This window comes from Nymphalis io, chromosome 23, assembly GCF_905147045.1.
Source record: "Nymphalis io chromosome 23, ilAglIoxx1.1, whole genome shotgun sequence".
In the NCBI taxonomy this organism is placed as follows: Eukaryota; Metazoa; Arthropoda; class Insecta; order Lepidoptera; family Nymphalidae; genus Nymphalis; species Nymphalis io.
Window position 1 is genome coordinate 4,133,444 of NC_065910.1, and position 21,595 is coordinate 4,155,038.

Below are 21,595 nucleotides of genomic sequence, written 5' to 3' on the forward strand. Positions count from 1 at the left end.
ATAAGCAGAAGGCCCGACGTAAAAAACTATGCGTGTAAGTTTTCATTTGAAATATAAAATTAATAGTATATTAGTAACTTCATACAAATCCATTCAGTTACTTTTGCGTGAAAGAGTAAGAGAGATTCGTCCATCCTACGAAATTTTCTCGTATATAATATTAGTAAGAAATTAATGATGATGCCTCGCTGGTCTTGTAGCTAGACATAGGTACGGCCTTAGAATTCGAGGTCCTGGGTTCAAACTCTTGGTCGGGTCGATAAAAAAATATTGGGTTTTTCTGTTGAAAAATCTCAGTGGCAGCCCGGAATCTGAAAGTTAGTTGTGTATACGCTCCAATGCCTCGGAAAGCACTCGAAATCGTCGGCAAAGCGCCTGAACTTCTTTCGGTCGTGTCGGATTGTCGGACCCTTAGGATAATGTGAACGAGAGTGGACTTGTGTTTGCGCACACACTTGTGCACTTAATAAGTCTTCTCTTGAGATTGGCCATCGTGGCCGTAACCAATCAGGCGGACATTGAAGATTTTTATTAATACTTAAGTTGCTGCGGTTAAGTTAAACCCTGTTTTGTCCCTGTTTGTTATCGTTGATTTCCAATTCAAAAGAAGAAGACTCAACAATGTTAAACTAATCATACGATGAACAACGTTTATTAGTAAGGCCGGTAGTGTATCCTTTAAGAGTATCCGTCTTAACAATATTTTTATATGTAATGTTATATTTACAAAGATTAAAATTACGTTGCAAATTTTTAAAAACACATTTATGACGATTTACTACTTAGTAATTAGCGTTAAACTGTACGCCTGTTATACTGGAACGTACAAATTAACTCATTAACAGCATCTTATTGTCGTTAAAACTTATCGTCTATTTACATTTAAGGCACGTAGGAACTAAAATATTTTATAAATATTTTTATTTATTACTTTTCCGTTATAGTAATGATATTGAGTTGAAGCTCATTGTTATGATCATAATAAAGTATTAACGTTTTATATAATCACAAGGACTTATATACATTTATATTTACCATTTATATATTAAAAAAAAAATTGAAATTTACGTTTGTCACATAAATAGTCTAAATTTAAATCGAATGATACTACAAAGCGTAGCCAGTTGTATAATAAGGTTATATACTAAAAAGTTTTTTGAACGCGCTGCATCTTCTATTATTATGATATATAATATATAAAATATATGGTTGAGTAGGTCTTTCAAGTTTTTTTAAACTTTTGTAGGTTTTTCAAGACATTACATAAAACGTCTACTCATTTATTAGTGTTGATTTTTTTCAAATAATACCGCAAAATATATTCACATTTGGCGTGGTTGGTAGATACTTGCCTTTCACACTGAAGGTTGTGGGTTCGATTCCCACACAGGATAGACATTTGTGTGCATGAACATGTCTGTGTCCCGAGTCTGGGTGTAATTATCTATATAATATAAGTATGTATTTACAAAATAAAAGTAGTATATCAGTTGTCTGGTTTCCATAGTAGAAGCGCTGCTTAACCTGGGATCAGATAGCCGTATGTGAATAATGTCCCAGGATATTATCGTTATATTTAATAAGTACATGAAAAATTGTGAGTTTTAACTTTGTTCTTTCATAATGAAGTTTATTTAGTAATTTATAATTGTAAATAAATAATGTACCCTTAATGGTTTTACTAATTGAGATTGGATAGTTTACACAACTAGGAAATGTTCAGCAGGCTTCTATATAACATCGTAATTTAATCGTCAAACAAATACTCAACGTCAATATTCAAAATATTGACGTTGAGTATTTGACTACATTGATCAAGTGTCTAGCGTGTTAGGCTGCATATGCAACGGTCCTAGTTTTGTATCCCGCTTTAAACAAAAAAAAAAACATAAAATTCATAAATTAAGCACATGAAAAGAGAAATTCAGTGGTGCTTGCCCGAGCTTGAATCCAGGATCATCGGTTAAGATTCACGCGTTCTTACCACTAGGCCATCTCGGCTATAATTCATCTCGTGTTTGACGGTGAAGAAAAACATCGTGAGGAAACCTTCATGTCTCTAATTGAAATTCTGCGATATGTGTATTCCACCAACCCGCATTAGAACAGCGTGGAGGAATAAGCTCCAAACCTTCTACTCAAAAAGGGAGAGGAGGCCTTAGCCCAGCAGTGGGACATTCACAGGCTGTTACTGAAAGTTTTTACTGGCCCGAATAAGGTTCGTACAATTTAACCTCAGCCCTCATAGTTAGGTAATAAAAAGAGTGTTTGCGCACTCACCTGTGGACACAAAATTGTAATATATACAACCTGCGCAGTTCCCTAGTTCCCCTTGAAATTGATTACCGTGATCGATATCGTGCAAATGGACATTATAATAATTTATTCAAAGCCAATTAATTAATAAATAACTGGATTTTAAGTATTCCAAATTTGAAAGTTGTTACTGGGCGGAAATTGGACATCATATACGGATTTTACAACAAACTTCCTACAATAATTGGGCATCAGCTTATTCCCCCCTTAAGAAGGATGTCAAAGAGTTCAATCGAACATAATGCTTGTACCCGTATTGACGGAAGCATTATTTATTACAGATGCAGTTTTTCTCACGATGTTTCTTTTTACATCATATATAAAATGCTCTATTTAATCGCCGCCTTTTATGAGTTAACATAAAACTTAAAGTGCTAAATATCCTCGTGTCGGTAGTTATAGTGACGCACTCCTTCGAACCGGAACACAACGATATTAATATTAGAGGTCAATAAAATGACAAGTAGGTGATTGCACAAAGCCCTACCACTAAGATTATCTGTTTTGAAATCAAAATAAAGTATCTCTTTTGTCTACACTAAAGAAGCTTTTGAGCTCCAAGTTATTTTACAAACATAAAAGGATGCTCAGAACTGATATATTAACCAATCAATAATAAGTTATTTTATTTATCATTTTGTCTCTCATTATCACACTTAAACAAGCCTTCCAAATCCTTGAAGAATGATTATAATGAAAGTTATAGGCAACGAATATGATGAGGTATACCTCAGAAAGAGGATATTATTTACACTGGATTGAAAAAAGTTGGTACAATTAATTTTGTTATATCTAACTACAATAACCTTAGATTAGTAATTGTTAAGTATATAGATTCTGCAAACATATTTAAAAATGTAGAATATTATTGGCTCTTCGCATACAATGTCAGTGATTCATATTATTACTAAGGAAATAATCAGAGCCAGCTTGCACAAGTCTCGAACTGGCAATTTAGTGTAATTGTCAAGTGAAACATCCATCGTAAGACGTTCAGTACTTAGCCCTTAACAAAGCAGCCCTTAACAATTCACATTGAACCTAACCGTCAGGTCCGGTGCGAGTCTGCGTATTATCCGCTCACCTATCACGTCTACTGGTTACGTATTCAATTGCACAAATTGACCGTTAGTATAATCTCGACAATCATCTCGTCATTCTTCTTTATTCCCACGCTCGAGATTTAGTGTGGGCCGATTGATATTATAGAATTCTTTAATAAGAATACTTAAAATTAAAAAGCATATGTATAAGGTTATGAGTGCATATTATCCCTTAATTTATGATGGGAAACGTTTATTGGCTCGGGGGTAAGAAGTAGACGGGTAGGGTATGCCCTGACGACAACGGCATAACCCTCTGTTTTGCCGTCATGCCCCCTCTTCGCCACCGCTCTCGACTATAAAAAGTGTATCATAGAACACCACCCGGTAGAGAAACATATCTATTTATTAGATATTCTTTAATTGTTTACTTTTATTATAAATTGTCTTAATAATAAATAGATATTTGTCTTAATAATATGTTTCTCTACCGGGTGGTGTTCTATGATACACTTTTTTTATTTTATTTAAGCAATGTTACTGTGTGCATGAATTATGAGCGCGTTGGACATGAATCTCTAACTGAAACGATTTAAAAAATAACAACAATAAAAAAATATATTGTTGAACTTATTTTATATAACGACTTGATGAATAGTGGAAACACGATAAGACACTTCTCAGACCATCGTTATGAAAGCACACGTTTTAAGATGCTATATATCTGGTAACACAACAATGCTTCACATGAGTATAACCCGTAAGTATTAACGTATAAGTTGTTCTCCTCAACAACAATTTTTTTTCTTTGGTAATTATCTAAATTATAGCTTCTATGGTATAAATGGAATTATTTGTAAATATATTATTGGGAAATGATACGTTCGAAAGATGCGATCTCATACTAGTTTTCTTAAAATTTTCAATAATGATTATTTAATTATGATAAAATTCCTTCTACACGGATTGAATATGTTTAAGTAAGGGGTATATCACTTAAAATTTTTGAAGAATACCTAAGTGAACGTAAATAAAGGAAGTGAAGTTACCAGCTCAGAGGAAGTGGAAGTCATGCTACATACTTTTTAAAACTAGATAAGTCGATCATATCTGTGGTCAGTGGAAAATGCAGTACCCTAGCGTACTTCGACCCCATGACATAGTCTTAAAGCTGACTCCATCTGAGTTCCCACACACACACGCATGCATGCAGGCGCGCAAAGGCACACAACCATAACACCCACGTATTTTATAAAGTTACGGTATTTGGAGCTTCTTAACTCAAGCAAAAATATTAACTTAATTGGAAGTCGCAAATGATGTAAAAGCGTTTTTCAGTTGTGAAATAAACATTGTTATTTTATTTCATAAATTTCTACCAATGTGCAAACACTAGTAATCTTAATTGAACCTCTGAGAATAGCGTTTAGTAAATACAAACGGTTGTTATATTGTCCCATTAGTCATACTATACCGTTGTGACGTCACTAGGAACACATTTCTGCCGGTAATCATTATTGTATAGCGATTTATTAACGATTTCCGCCCGCTTCTCTGTAAATAAATTGACTACGGTAATGACTGATTATATTTAAAATAAAAACCTTTGCCAAAATTTAATATGAATTAATTAATCAGTTTGAGCGAGATGATACCAACATAAAAAACTAAATTTAACTACTTGTAAAGTTTAAAATTTCTACATTTTAAACTTTACAAATAGTTAAATTATGTCGTTAACATTATATTAACACTTAAAGAATTATCTACATGATGTATTGGTGGTAGGGCTTTGTGCAACCCATCTGGGTAGCTAACCAGCTGGATATGTAATGAGCAGGTCATTACAGATTCTACCGCCAAACGGCAATACTTAGTATTATTGTGTTCCGGTTGGAAGGGTGAGTCAGCCAATGTAACAGCAGATGCAAGGGACACAACATCTTAATTATCAATGTTGGTGGTTAAAATTACTTACGACGCCAATGTCTATGGGTGATCACTTATTTTCAGGTGATTATTTAAATTTTTGTCATTTTCTATTATATATAGCACTAAAGCTCAAATTAACTTAATTGAATAAATACGTGGACTCATTTTTATCCCTGCGCATAAAACTCAGCACCAACGTATTCCACCACGCTGTTCCGGCGAGCCCCACAACATATCCCCCCACTTTTCTCTTGGGGGAAACGCATAATGCGTTTTTTCAGCGTGAAAAAAAGGCACAAGGGACATAACATCTCAGTTCCCAAAGTTGGTGGCGCATTGGCGATGTAAGCGATGGTTAACTTTTTTTACAATGCCAATGTCTATGGGCGTTGGTGACCACTTACTTTCAGGTAGCCCATATGCTCGTCCTCCTACCAGTATTATAAAAAAACATATTATTAAATATTACTGAAGAGTATATTAAACAATAGTAGTTTATTAGTATTTTAATATTAAACAATAATAATCTATATGTTAAATCTGGGAACAAGTACATTGACATATACTCTTCATGGCGGGAAATTGATTGGCTTTGAATTCCTTCTTACGAGCATTGCGTGAGTTGATATCAAGTTTTAACATTATATTATATCTATTATAATTACATCGTTTATTAGTAAGACCATCAATCTAATCTATTGACGTTCCATCTTAATGAATGAATTAAAATGAATTAAAATGAATCACTCTTTCAACTGTTGAAACACAACAGTTGACAGAGTGATTCATTTTTCAGCAGAGAAACGAAATAATTACCAAAATTCAGCAACAATTTTACTGAAATCATAAATACTATTCCACGCAGTTATGATTTTATTATTTGTCAGATTGAGATTTACTTAATAAATTATTCCATTATAATATTTAAATATTAAAGAAAGAAAAAAATATTACCACGAACTATAGGATTAAGCAAATAAGGAAAACTTAAATTTCACGTACAATGTTGTGAAAAATGAAGCTAGCTGAGTATAGCTATCTAGAAATCGAAACACAACGCTGGTTATCATCTGTGGTACCTTTATTAAAAAATATGATTGTGTATAATTTTATATGAAATTATTAACATAAGGAAAAGTTATAGTGTACTCTATGACTGACTTTAGTTACCTAATTATGTGTGCTATCTCGCATAAATTTTGACTTGTGAAAATTACTTATTCACCCACAGGAAAACTAGTCGTAAAATCATCCTGACGTAAATTTTGTCTGTGTACCTACTAACTGGCAAAATATTATCGCACGGTCGTTAGGACAGCTAATGAAAGTAGCCAAACCATCCATGCATAGAACCATAGCCAGCAAAAAATCAAATAAAAACGAAAAAGATTATATGAATTACTTTAGTTAATATAAGCTAAGTTATATATTTACAAATAAGACATAAAGCTTACCAATGCACACGTCAACGTTCAAAGATTTATACCGCGTCAAAATTTATGGTCATGCAATTTTATTGCAACTATGAGCGAAAGCATAGAATACGAACGTAAACAAAAAATGGTTTATATGTATACAAATAAGTGTCTGTCTGTAATTTCACAGCAACTCTTTTAAGTTTATATGGTTATATGCGAGTTACCAGTAAAACAATCATCTTTTTTAGTTCGCAACGATCGCAGCCATTACTATCTAATACTTACGATTAGAGACATTTATTATCTCAAAATTTTTACATTTAAATCACTTACAGAAAAAATTACAAAACAATTAGCAGAAAAATTAAATCGAATAGGCGTACATAGTAATACGATGAATGTAACAATAACCCAATAATTACTACATATTACTACAGTGCGAACAAGTATGAATATTTTGTGTTGTGAAGTAGGGTAGTCTAGTAAAAAATATAGTGCGTACACAGAGTAATGATAAATAAGGACTAACTAAACACATTAGATTTATCTGATGTTTTTAAATTTTTTAATTTGTGTGCGATTATTTATTATATTGTTGGTAATGTATAATATATGATGTGTGTATTTATTTATGATTATACTTATAAATATATATATTTATAGTAATTTATATATATATATATATAAATTATATATATATATTATTGTCTTAAGTAAAATATATTATTGAATATCTTATATATATTATCTTAGTATATAAGTGTGTATTAACAGTATTCACTTTTACTTATTCGTATTACTAGACATATTTTATATGTATTATTTAAATACCGTCTGATTCGACGCTGGCGAAGCCGCGGATTTTGCTAGTATTCAACAAAATTATATTGTACATTCAAAGATTAAAGGCGATTTTTTTGTATAGGATTACATTTTTGTTTTCGCTCGAAAAACGCCTTACGCGTTTCCCCCACGGGGACAGTGGGGGGGGGGGGTATGTAGGGCTCGCCGATGTCTGAGGTTGTATAGGATTTCATACATTTTATCACCGGAAATCTAAGTAACAGTACAAAGTGTTACTTTTATACCCGATCTCCCTTATGATATATATAGATAAGATGACATAACGTCACATTGGGAATAACACTAGGTAACGCCGACTGGTAACACAGCTGTGCTTGAAGCACAGGTGCCCGTATGGAAAAGGGGTGGACTTTCGGCTTACAAGATCTTTTTTGTCCTAGAAGTTCACTGATAAAATAAAAATGGCTCCGCTACCATTGGCATTCCCTTTATAGATCCAACAATAACAAGTCCCGATGGACTGACACTGGCTCCCTGGGAACAAGGCCCCCCATTGTTGGGCGCTAAATATTGTGTTGACAATGACTCCGTCTCATATCAAGCTGATGAGAACAAACGTTGGGAATATAGTTAAAACACCTTTTTGGACCTTGGAATAATAGTACAATAAATCTTTTATTAAAAATATAATAATATATAGTGACAGGAGGGCTTGTTCATTTTTCGCACGGAAGACCGAAACTGCGATTCAAATGAGAAATTCTACTAGCATTCTTGCTACCATTCAACGCGGTCATAATTTGAACGAGAACGAGTAGCAATTTTTTTTTTCAATTTTTATATATTTAAGGCTTTAATATAAATAATTCTTATGTAATACCATTGTAAATATGGAGTAAAATAAAGAGTTATAACATAATATTCATAGTAATCATTCAATAATACTTGTTATAACGTTCTTGAATGAAGTATATAAGAGTATTTTCAAACTGGTACGTCAACCTTAGAATCTGTTATGTTAAGTAATGTTCCTTACCTGTATCAATTTAGTGGCATTGTATACCAATCGCGAATTCAATTGGTCCATTGTAAACGGCTGTTACAGCATACGATGAAGGTTACGGTAGAAAATCGCATACTAAAATAGATCGTATTTTTTTGTTACGATTCTAGTTTTGACGTTTTATTGACAAGCAAAATAGACCTTTAGTGCTTTTCTGTAAGAACTCACTTTGTATATTAGTCTTGAAATTTTGAAAGTCGACTTACGGCGTCGTATCTCACTTATGAAATATTGATAACAGACTTATTTTGATGTGTTTATCCTTTAATTGTTTTAATAAGTAGGATATTACTTCCTGATATTTCAGCGTTTCGTTGAGTTTCGAGTTTGTAATTAAGGTGTCATTACATATATCGCCTGCATATATCGAATGAATTGTGCCTCGTGTACTCGAAACATTAAAAAAAGCTTCACTTTTGACTAGCACAATTTATAAAAATATTTTATCAATTCAATATTACTTTACCATGATGACTATGCTAGGTTTGCTATGAGCTATATAAACATATAGCTGATAGCAATATAGAACCCAAATAACATAAGCATCCAATTCGCCTATCTACAATTTGATAAGACCAAATAGTACCTGCGCAGTTTTAAAATATATATTTTTTACACGTGCAAACCCGCATCGTGAACAATTGTAAGCACATCAAATCAAAGGTGATTCATTTTATTTATTTTTTCTTGTTTTATTCAGTTTTTCATTAAATTTTCAACTTATTTCGAAACGATTTAATCAAATCAAAATTTATAAGCGTATATGAATATCGACGTAATGAACGATGCCAGCGAAACGATTTGCTCATTTAATGTTTTATTTCTCAACTTACGAATTTGTATTCGATAGTGGTCCTATTGGCCTTTGTAGCGTTACATGACGGAATACTAGACACAGCTTAGAAAAACAAAGCTCTCTACATTCTGAGAACCAAACTAAGCTAAGTGGGCACATTACACAATGTTTTTATATCTTCGTATATTAATATTAATAACATTATATGTTTTAATTAGGCTATCTACTTACATTCGTAAATGTAATATAAACAGATGATTTATTTGTACATACATTGCCTTAATCAACCTATCTTTAAGAATGTAATTAGATTTATAAATCATTCGTTCGTGTATGTACGAGTTAGATATTCTAGAAGCAGTTGAGTGTAGTTGAACGTTAACCACCGATACGTGGTAATGAATGAATGAGTAAAATGGATAAGCTATATATGTCTTCTAATATCTTACTAATATTTCTAGAATATTTGAACATCATATATTTCTCAAACGTGTAGAAGTAAAAGACTTGCTTTAAGCTTTTCTAAAACTCTAATAAAAGCTTTTCTAAAACTCTAATAAAAGTTACATTAACTAATATGAATTGTCATTGGTCGACGGCTTCAATGACGCAATATGCAACAAATGAGCGTTTAGTATTTAATCATATTAATTATCGCTTTGGTAATCATTTCAGAAAATGGCGGTTATTTATATTATTTTTATAACAAGTGATTCACCTACAATGTGGAAACAACGAGAAGGTATAATGATCAACTACTAATAAATTATGCTAAAGTACTAGTAAAATATAATATTGATAATTGCTTACCCTAAGAAATATTAACCAATTATTACGTTACCAATTTTACTCTAAAATCAATTGAATGGGTAATCTAATATGGGAGCATTTCATCCAACTCGCGTATGTGGGAACAGTAGATGCGATACATAAACGCATTTCGTTCGTAACGTTCATTCGTAATTTTACAATATTCAGAAAATATCACCGGTTTAGAATGCAGATTCTACCGAGAAGAATCGGCAATCAGCATAATTGGTGGTAGGGCTGTGTGCATGCCAGTCCACCACCCACTTATTACATAATCTACCGCCAAATAGCAATACTTATTATTTTCCGGTATGAAGGGTGCATCACGCATGAGTCAGTGTAAGTGTAGACACAAGAGACGTCACTTAGTTCCCAAGGTTGGTGGCGCATTGGCGATATAAGGAAAGGTTAAAGTCTAGTATCCCATCTTTTTAAATTGTATAGTTACAGTAATCCTACCTTACATTCTGACTCACTTTTCTTCTGGCAACTTCCACTGAACGGTACGTAATAAGATTATTCGAATTGAATAATTATGCTTTTTCTTATAAATTTTAAGAGAATAATGATGTTTTATTCCATCTGTTTGTTTTCTTTTATCGCAACGAAATTAATTATTAATACAAATTTGCACATGGAATTTCATTGTTGCATGCCCAGGTTTGGAATAATCTTCGTTTAAGATTTTTGTCTTCAAATTACGAGACCACCTTTAAATTAATATATTAAAAACAATACATACATACAAATTATATATGTTATAATTCATGTATTATTTATTTGTATTTATTGGTTATAATACATGCGGTGTTTATGTAAGATATTGTTACAGTGAGCTTATTTAGTTATTTATATATAATAACCACTCTTTGGCTAACATATTTCTTTACAGCTCCAGGCTCATGGTAGTTGTTGGGTTTTTCTGTCAGGAAATTCTCAGTAGCAGCCCGGAGTCTGGAAGTTGGAAGTGTGTACACTCCCGTGCCTCGGAACGCACGTAAATCCGTGGTCCTGCGCCTGAACTTTTCCGGCTGTTTCGGATTGCCGTTCCATCCGATTATGAGAGCTAGGGATTAGAGAGTGCACCTGTGTTTGCGCACACACTTGTGCACTTTAATATGTCCTGCGCAGTTGGCTAACCTTTCTTTAAATTGGTCTGAAGGAAACTAAATAACTGTTTTTTTTTATAGTATCCAAACCGGAACACAACAATACCAAGTACTGCTGTTTTGCGGTAGAATATCTGATGAGTGGGTGGTACCTATCCAGACGAGCTTGCACTAAGCTCTACCACCAGTATTGTGATCTCAAATTTGTTGTTTTTGTATTAAAATATCAGTACTTAATGTTAACCAAAAAAATGTTAGGTGATTGGGCCTGTGACCGAAATCGGCCAGGAGGACATCATCAACATATCATACTATATTATATATATATATATATATATATATATATATATATATATATATATATATATATATATATATATATATATATATTAGTTATTAATATTTAAGTATACATTTTGGTTTGGAAAAGTATAACTTTTGCTTTCATTTTTGTTTATTTTATTGAATAGTGTTTATAAAGACAGTATTTTTTAAGATTATACTACTTAATATTAGTTATGTTTGTACAAAGTTTACATATCGATATCAACGTTTATACAAAGTATTTTACATATGGATTTTTTTAAATATGTGTACTTATACACGAACATACAAGAAACAGGGAACATGCGTTTAGAATCAGTCCCGGCTGTGGTTACTGGTCAATGAACTGCCACGATATGGCATGTTAGTTAGAATTAAAAAAAAAACAAACGTTTTAAAACTTTAAAATTAAAAATACTTGTACTAAAAGTTATATTTGATTGACGAATCAAATATCGAAGTTCGAAAACATATATTATTATATTAAAATACGATTGAAACAATGTCAAGTTTATAACGTTTAGTATTTTACAGTAACAATTATCAATATTCATGACCACTATAATTACTGTTAAAATGATCATTTAATGCAGTAGTATATAGTTTATAGAATCTAAGGCTGTATGGTGAACTACCTTTGTCAGTATAAGTAAAAATAAATAAATAAAGAAAAAAATATTAATAGAAATGTCGATTAGACTTTATTTTTAAAAATTAGCGTTTATTACGTTTTTTTATTAAATTATTCTATTTATTTATTATATATACTTTCTGGCATTACTGTTTTATTATATGTATAGATAAACAAATATACGCAATGGCACATGACTTTAAGATATTGTTTGTGATAAGAACATCTCAGAAATATTAGCATATCTGTATGTATAAGAAATGATAACGATATTAGGAGATTTGGGAATTAATGATATGATAACTTTGACGGATAGAATACTTATGTACTTTAATGTATTTTAAAATGTTCTTAAATTATGTAAAAATTCGACTACACCGCTAAATCAATGCAATTTCAGTGATATAAAAGAACTTTTTTAAATACATGCTAGGTTGTATATTTTAATATCTTTGCATGGAAAGCGGAAAAAATACAATTAAGATTATGTAACGCGACACTCATTGCATTCGTTTGGTATTATTTACAAATCGAAAATAAGATAAAATAAAAATAAAAATATTAATCATTGGAATTGAATCCATATTTGACGATGGTCATAAGATTTATAAATAATTAATGTCAGCAATGATTGATTAAAATAAAAAAACTTACCTTTTCAATCGTTATATGGTAGTCGCTGTTGATATGTGAATTTCTTACGGCAAGTATAGTAAAAAAATATATTAACTACGGATAGTAAAGTTCACACGTAGCTATATACTATCGAGAAACGTAACTTCTTCTTAAAAATTTTCATCTTCCTCTTTACGAACGGATCCACTGTGACTGTTTTTATAACAAAAACAGAATTCTTCAATTATGCATTAAAACTCGTTATTTAAATCACTATAAATCAATTTGTCGCTGATTACCAAAAAAGCCATTTGCGTTATGACCGATTTGAGACTTTCGCGGATTAATTTTGAAAATAGAATGCTCGACGTCAAGCGTCTGCGGCGTTAAAGGAAATACGGATGTAGGTATATTATTTATTTCTATTGAAAGATTAGCCTTTTATTGCCGGAATGGTGCGTAAGTCTTGCCCACGCTCTCGGTCCGCGACGCGACTGAATGCGATCCTTTTCGTCGTCAAATATTCTCCTTAATAATTTAAGACCGGTGTATATGATATAGGGCTTTGTATATGGATCTTGGTGTCACTTAACGCGTAGGTATACACACGTCGAGACACATATAGAGATGATACAACGGTTTCTTTATCTATTTTAATAAATTGGTCTTAAACAAATTTACATTGTTGATTATGTTTATTACCCTTGCCATTTGCTTATCAGTATTCTTTAAGTAATGATAAGTTTCCGTGACATTATTACTTTATATTTTAACGTATAAACTTTTCGCTTTTCAAACAAGATTAAATATAAAGATAAACAAACTATATCCAATAAACAAAAGTCATTCAATACACTTGATAGAAATCAGTCGAGGCGTTTCCGAGGACATAAGTTCTATGACTTACTACAATAATAACATACATAAAATGAATTACATAAAAGCGAAAGCGAAGCCTTCTCATCAAATAGAACTCCTAGCAGTGGGATAACCACAGCCTTTTACTTTACTTATATACAATTTTTTATTGCGTTTAACGACTTGACGCCGATTCTATTAATGACATCAACGATCACTCACATTGAATCATTAAGAGCTTCAACTTAATTTTAAATAAAACGCACACTAATATAGCAAAATGAATAAAAATATAAAGCGATTTAACAGCTCTATACAATATCCCGATATACGATTTATATGTACGTGTCTCAATAATTTTATTGTACACTTAGTACGCCTACATCTTAGTCTTTGTTCTGTACCCATTATAGTAGAATTTTGTTCGGTCAGCATCTCATTCCTAAGATGCTTAGCGAATTTATAAAAATGTACACTTAAATATAGACTCTATTGCATCGTTAATAAAAACTAGAATTGCGTTCGCGTCACGTTATTAGTATAAATCGATCGTCTGGACGGAGCACTTATATTCTATGTGTTAGATGTAGACTTCATTGATCCGAATGTATTAGGATCCCATGCGTGCTGAAGCACGTGTAACGACTAAGGTTTTAATAATTGAAACGGTTGAAGTACTTACTTATTACATACATGTTCCATTAAATGTAATATAGTATTATACAATATTGCGATGTGATAAATCTTAAAGACTGTGCTACTCTGTAAGAACTCATATGAATACTCAACCGTGAAATTTTGACAACCGACTTACCGTGATATACTATTTTGATGCGTGCGTTCTTGAAATTTTATGATTATTATGGTCAATGTCGCATATCACTTTCTGAGATTTTATGACGTTTTCTGCGATTAGTTTCGAGGTTGTTCTTACATAATAGCCCCACAGATCGGGTGATGTATTCATTTATTTGTCGTTAGATTAATCATTATCCAACTGAGTGGCTATTTATTTCATTTAAGATTCCTACTGGATTACACAGGCGAAATAGCAAATTTATGTATGTACCTTAACTAAACGTCTGAGCGTCGATTTTGAAAAAAATATATAAGGCATAGTTCTTATAATCGTTGTGTATATTGATCACCTCCTGACAGATTTTGACCATGGTAGCCAATCTCAAGAGAGATTGCCAACTCCACAGGGCATATTGTAGTACGTATGTATGTGCGCAAACATTATCCCGTCCCGTATACTGTCGCTCTCTTAATCCATTAGGATGGCAATCTTATACGTCCAGAAAGAATTTAAGAGAGGCACGAGAGTGTACTCACTTCCAATTTCCAGACTCTGGGCTGCTACTGAGATTTTAGACAGGAAAACCCAATATTTTTTTACCATCCCGACCTGGGGCTTGAACCCAGGGCCTCGGGATCTGCGGCCTTATATACATATATGTTTGTAAGTTATTATATATATTGTATAGTAACATGTCAATATACTGAGCTCTTTCAAAATATTATTTTGGGAATGTCTCAATGCCGAGCTAAAGCATCCTCTTTTTTTTGAGGAAAATGCTTGGAGCCTTCAATTTCAATTGAATAGAGGAAATTCAATGGAGGAATTTACCACGCTGCTCCAATGCAGGTTGGTGGATAAACGTGTGCCAGAATTTCATTTAAATAAGTCACAAGCAGTTCCCCTTATGATGTGTTCCTTTACTGCCGAGCCGAGATGAATTATAAACACAAATTAAGCACTTTAAAATTCAGTGGTGTTTGCCCAGCATGACCTCACAATCTTCGGGTCATCTTGGCTCATATCAGAATTAATTTCATTCAATTTTAATTGAAATTAATTACATTGTGGACTCTTTAATTGATAGATGAAATGATAATATTTAAACCAATTAACGTAAACTAAACAAATCCTATTGTATTTAACAAATTTAAATTTAAGAGTCGCTATAAAACTCGCTCAATAAGCTAAAACTTTGAACTGTGCAACACGTGTAAACAAAATTGGTAGAAAAGCTTGTTCAGGATAACGACTGTAAAAAAAGTTATACGATTTCCAACTGGAACGAACATACCAAACAAACGAATCTAAATTTTCCGTTTCAATAGAAACTAAATGAAACAAAACATGACACGGATAAAACGTTTTAAAATCATATTGAACGTAAAACAACATAATTGTTCCTTAATTTATTATTTTTGGTGTCTTTCTTGATACTATAATCAATTGTTATTTTAAACTAATTATATTGATCTGAACTACGTTTTTATTGATGCAAAGCTAGATTGCGATTTGGGGAACAATTTCGAAATTCAACGTTGATTTCGTTCACTTACCACGAAGTATAAATGCTGGTCTTATTGGAATATATATGGCTTGAAATAACCCGATTTATTTAAGAAGTTATTTGGCAAACTATAGATCATAACTCATCATTAGTATATAGAACAGATATGTATAATTCTTTTTGGAGGAGATATTCGGCATTAATTAGTACTACTTGATAATAACTATCACTATGGTTCACCTCGTGATAAATGAACACCACTGCCCATAGACAATGGCACTGTAAGAAATATTAACCATTTCTTATATCGCCAAGGCGCCATCATTGGACCTTGCGAACTATGATGTTAAGTTCCTTGTGTAGTTACACTGGCTCATTTGAACAAACAGGAACACAGTAATACTAATTATTACTATTTGGTGATATAATATGTGATAGGTGGTACCTACTCAGACGAACTTGCACAAAGCCCTACCACCAAGTATCGATCAAGAAGACATCATCATCGTCACTAGTAAAATATGCAAAATGTATGTTGGCTTTAAATTGACAAGTTTTGTCATAGAAATATGCACAACTAACCCATGATTCTTACTTGAAGTCAAAAGCAAAGGCAGCTGATAAATGAATTCCGTGACAAATGGATGATGGCCATATTTTCATATAGTTTAATGTTTCAATAGCTTAATGTTTGTACAAGTTTGTTGACTTTGCCTTATTATATGTTACAAAAAAATACGAAATCAATTGTGATTTTGTGTATTTTTTAAACTTTGAAAATTTTCAAATATATAATTATAATTCCTCATGAACGAAGACGTAGGCAAAACGTTATATTGATAAAACATTCATAAGTATTAATAAAGAAATGATAAATATTTCTGATTTCAATTACATAATTGCCGGCCTTTATATTTTTTCCATTTCCTTTAAATAGAAAAAAACAATCGTTCTTAAAAGTTAGGTAAAAAGAGAAGAAAACAAATCGCGAATACAAAAAAAAAGTATTATTTCAGAAATTACGTTATATAAGAAAAAAACCATTTTTTCTTACAATGCTTATGTTTATGGAAATAGAAATAATTACTATAATACTTTTGCTCATTATATACGTGACTAATCTTACACCATCTGTGATGAAAAAACAAAACTTCATCCGGTTTGCTGGATGAAGTCTTTTTGTTTTAAGCTCGTTAAGTTACGACCTGGACGTTTAATATGCGGGTTTATATTTAGTACTCGAAATTATATGGCTATTGGGTATACTATGCTTACATAAATACATACACTAAATTTACATTTGACGTAAATTTATGGAAAAATAGCGATTTAAGAAAAATACAAAATCTACTTCATTAGAAACTTTATTTTCAGAATGCATTGGTGATACTAAGAATACACATCCCTTTCCACTTCTTGGCAAACTGTACAAGATCTGCTGAAGCCACAAAGACCATGTTTGTGAGTCTTATGTTATAATAGGGAAGATACAAAGAGATTTCAAGGCAACGGATGCACTTTATTGAAAAAGGTAGTGGCGATTAAATTCCAAAACCAAAGTTATTATTATTAATGGTAAAAATAAATGTATTATTATGCAGGAAACTATAAATAAGACCATATATCTTTCTAGATATAAATTTCGACAATCCTTTACAGTTTGCCAACAAAGTCAATTCAACAAATAACGTTTAGTAAATATAGTTTGTCAAATACATTGCGACGCGTTAATACCTTTTTACTCAAGTGTGAAACATGAGTTTACAAACTTCAGTTTAGTAGCCATTATGTCGCAATTCAATGGAGGAAATGACACATAAATTGCGACAAATAGGTGAAAACGTCATCGTCGCTGAATTTGAAAGCCCTTCAAATAAGAGAAAGATATTCAATATTCTAGACAAATAACTCCATTTGCAATCCTAAAGTTAAATAAATATAGACGGATTGTTATTAATAATATCCTGGGACATTTTTCACACACGGCCATCTGATCCCAAATTAAGCTTGTACAAAGCTTTTGCTATGGAAACCAGATAACTGATATACTACGTATACTACTTTTCTTTTGTAAATACATACTTATATAGATAATTACAGAAAAAACAGACATGCACACAAATGTCTGTCCTGGGTGGGAATCGAACCCACAACCTTCGGCGTGAAAGGCAAGTATCTATCAATCACGCCAACTAGCTGCATGATTATAAAAAAAATTACACATTTAAGTAACGTAAATCAATTAAAGATCAATACAGCATAAATACACGGACAGCAAGTCCGTGGAGCTATTTACTAGGTTGTAGGACTTTGTGCCATTCTGTCGCTAAATAGCAATACTTATGGTTGTGTTCCAGTTTGAAGGATGAGTGAGTCAGTGTAACTACAGGTACAAGGGAAATATCTCACTTCCAGCACATGACTAGAATATATAAAATGAATATATATATATCATTTGTATTTGTCCTATTAACCGAATTTCAGTCACAATTGAAGAACAGCTTGAGAAAAGTCAAAATGTGAGCTAAAATCTTAATATATATATATATATATATTATAGTGCACGTGTGTCAGAAATAAGATGCACCTTTTTAATGAACTGTGTACTGTCAGGTCCTCAACGAGACATCGAAAGTAAGGTTTACTCTTTACGCCCTCTCTCTCCTAGTACGATGAGAAAGCAATCCAATACTAACAGAGATAACATTCACAGGATCCACAGCTTCACATGTTTAATAAGGAAAGAGAGAGTAACATTACCAATTTTAAGCTCCGGAGATTGAGAATTTGTACACAGAAAAACTCAATAACTTTTTTATTGGCCCGACCGTCCTGAGGTCTAACTTGGGACCTTATGATACATAGCCGTAAATCTAGAAGTATTTAAATAGCACTGGAGACAATTTCATATGCATTAACACTTAATTATGGTCTTCACTTTGACATTTGAAGCAACCCCATTCTGCAGCGATTAGATTAAAATTATATTATTTTTGGCTAGGTTCTCCTCTTCCCGTAGCTCTCCGGGGCTCCTCGGCTGAGGGGACCTAGGCCGGTGCCTTGTGGGCCTTTGTATAAATTTGGGGCTAATTATGTTTTCTAAGATACCAATAATATTCCCATTTCAAATCTCAATTGAATGATAAGCCAGTGCTAGAAATCGATACAATAGCTCAATGCTATGAAATACATATCACAACAACTTACTTAAGATTTACTTTATCATATTTTTATGATAGCTTAGTAAGTAAAGTTAATAAAATATTATAATTATAGCGTAATTGTTTCATATGTAGATAAACGTAAACGTATTAAGAAATAACGAATGACATAATATAAATACTATCAAGTATAAATAGGAAAATCTTATTAAAAATATGCGGAATAATTTGCAACACTTATTTTTAATCTTTAAGACATGTTTTGAAAACATTAATTCTAATTTTTAAAATAATCTAATCTCTATGTTAACAACGAAATAAATTGACTTACATGATTTTTTAAATCTCTGAAGCATGTCCTGGTTAATGGGTTTTATGTTTGTCCTTTTCTCAATATTTCTTTCACTCAAATATACAATAACACACACATTAACACAGAACCTACTGCTTCAGGGTTTTCTGATGACTCTTAACAACATGTTGTTATCTTATCAAATCACGTAATCGACATCTTGCTACTGTTGACTACATTTTTGCTGTGGTTTTACTTGACAAAATAATGCTTGACATTAAAATAGGCAGCTTGATTTGCGTGTAGAGCTGCAATCACTTGATGTACGGAAAGCTAGCGGTCCTGATGGAATACCAGCTATAGTATTGAAGAAGTATGCAGCGGATCTGTCTGCTGTGTTAACGCGCCATTTTTTCACGCAGTAGAAACCTTCAGAAAGGTACCTATTTCCCACGGGGGGGAGGAACTGGGTTATGTGGGACTCTTACCCACTAAAACCACTGCGATGGCTGTTCTCGGCACGGATCGGAGAGGCTGCGGGATCGTGTTGATATAACGCATCCGCGGCCTCTCCCGTGCTTTGCTGCGCTCGTGGCTCGGCGGAGCTCATCTCAGGGGGTGAAGGTCTCTCTCTCTCTCTCTCTCTCCCTCACTCCTCTGCCGTCCTCCTCAGGACCGTCTGAAATAATACACGTGAGCCCCCCACCTCACGCATCCACGGCCCCAGGGTTACGCCCAATCTTTTAAGCCCCGGGCGTCGGGACTGTGGAAGGGCCGAGACGACACCAAGCAGGATCAGCCCTTTCCCGTTCCCGCTCCGCCTTCTCTTTCTGGACCATGACGGTCTCACAGAAGGAGGCTACGGTCCTCCACGCCGATTCCCTGCGGAGCATCACCGACACGATTGCTCGCAAGAACAGGTCTTGTCTCACTTCGCGGACTAGGATCTCCCACTCCGCATTCCACGCGGGGCACGCCTCCAGCGTATGCTGAGCGGTGTCCCGGTCAGCACCGCAGTGGTGGCACATCGCCGATAATTCGCGTCCGATTTTACACAGGTATTCTCCAAAACAACCGTCACTGGTCGTTACCTGCGTAAGTCGGTAGGTGACTCGTCGCTTTCGTGTCATTATGTTAACGCATGTTCCAACTTTCTCTTTCTTCAGGATGTGTACCGGAGGCTTGGAGAAGAGCTAATGTGCAAACGATTCCCAAAAAAGGGGAGCGGTCTGACCCGGCAAATTATCGGCCAATAGCTTCAGTACTTAAGATAATGAGACGGAACTTAAGCAACCAACTGATCCATTACCTAGAAGATCACTGTCTAATTAATTATCGTCAGTACGGGTTTCGCCGAAAGCCGAAAGCCGAGATGGCCTAGTGGTAAGAACGCGTGAATCTTAACCGATGATCGTGGGTTCAAACCCGGGCAAGCACCACTGAATTTTCATGTGCTTAATTTGTGTTTATAATTCATCTCGTGCTTAACGGTGAAGGAAAACATCGTGAGGAAACCTGCATGTGTCTAATTTCATTGAAATTCTGCCACATGTGTATTCTACCAACCCGCATTGGAGCAGCGTGGTGGAATAAGCTCCAAACCTTCTCCTCAAAAGGGAGAAGAGGCCTTAGCCCAGCAGTGGGACATTAACAGGCTGTTACTGTTACTGTACTGTACGGGTTTCGACCAAAACTGTCCACGGATATTCTAGCGTACGTAACCCACCTCTGGGCTAAAACTGTCAACAATCATGGGGATTCGTTGGCTGTCAGCCTCGACATCTCCAAGGTTTTTGACAAAGTCTGGCACATAACTCTTCTCTCCAAGCTTACATGATGTATTAACTCCATTTATGTGCTTAGATATTTTTCGTCGTAAGTTGTTAAAGATCAAATCACATTATATATACGATTGTATTTTAATTTTTTTCGTTACGATGGCGCTAGTTGTCTTTTAAATCGCACATAGGTATTTATTTCTGTAAATATTTAATAAGGCTTGACCTAATTAAAAACGGTGATAATAATAAAGCTATCTGACCAGCACTTCATATGCTGTAGTTTTCTTCTGAAAGTATCACAGTACAGTACTAATACTACCAAACATGAATGTAGGT

At 33.5% G+C, this 21,595-nt stretch overlaps 1 protein-coding gene across 2 annotated transcripts in view; it reads right to left on the reverse strand.

Annotated features, from left to right (window-relative positions):
* Positions 1–19,645, reverse strand: part of LOC126777624 (uncharacterized) — a 119,639-nt gene extending 99,994 nt beyond the window's left edge. Inside the window, exon 1 of one of the 2 annotated variants that reach the window (XM_050500718.1) lies at positions 19,518–19,645. The gene's annotated coding sequence lies outside the window, so the exon portion shown is untranslated. Of the gene's footprint in view, positions 1–12,900; positions 13,345–19,517 lie in introns of those variants that run through there. The other variant, XM_050500717.1, reaches the window with a different exon arrangement.
* Between the last annotated feature and the right edge of the window lie 1,950 nt (positions 19,646–21,595).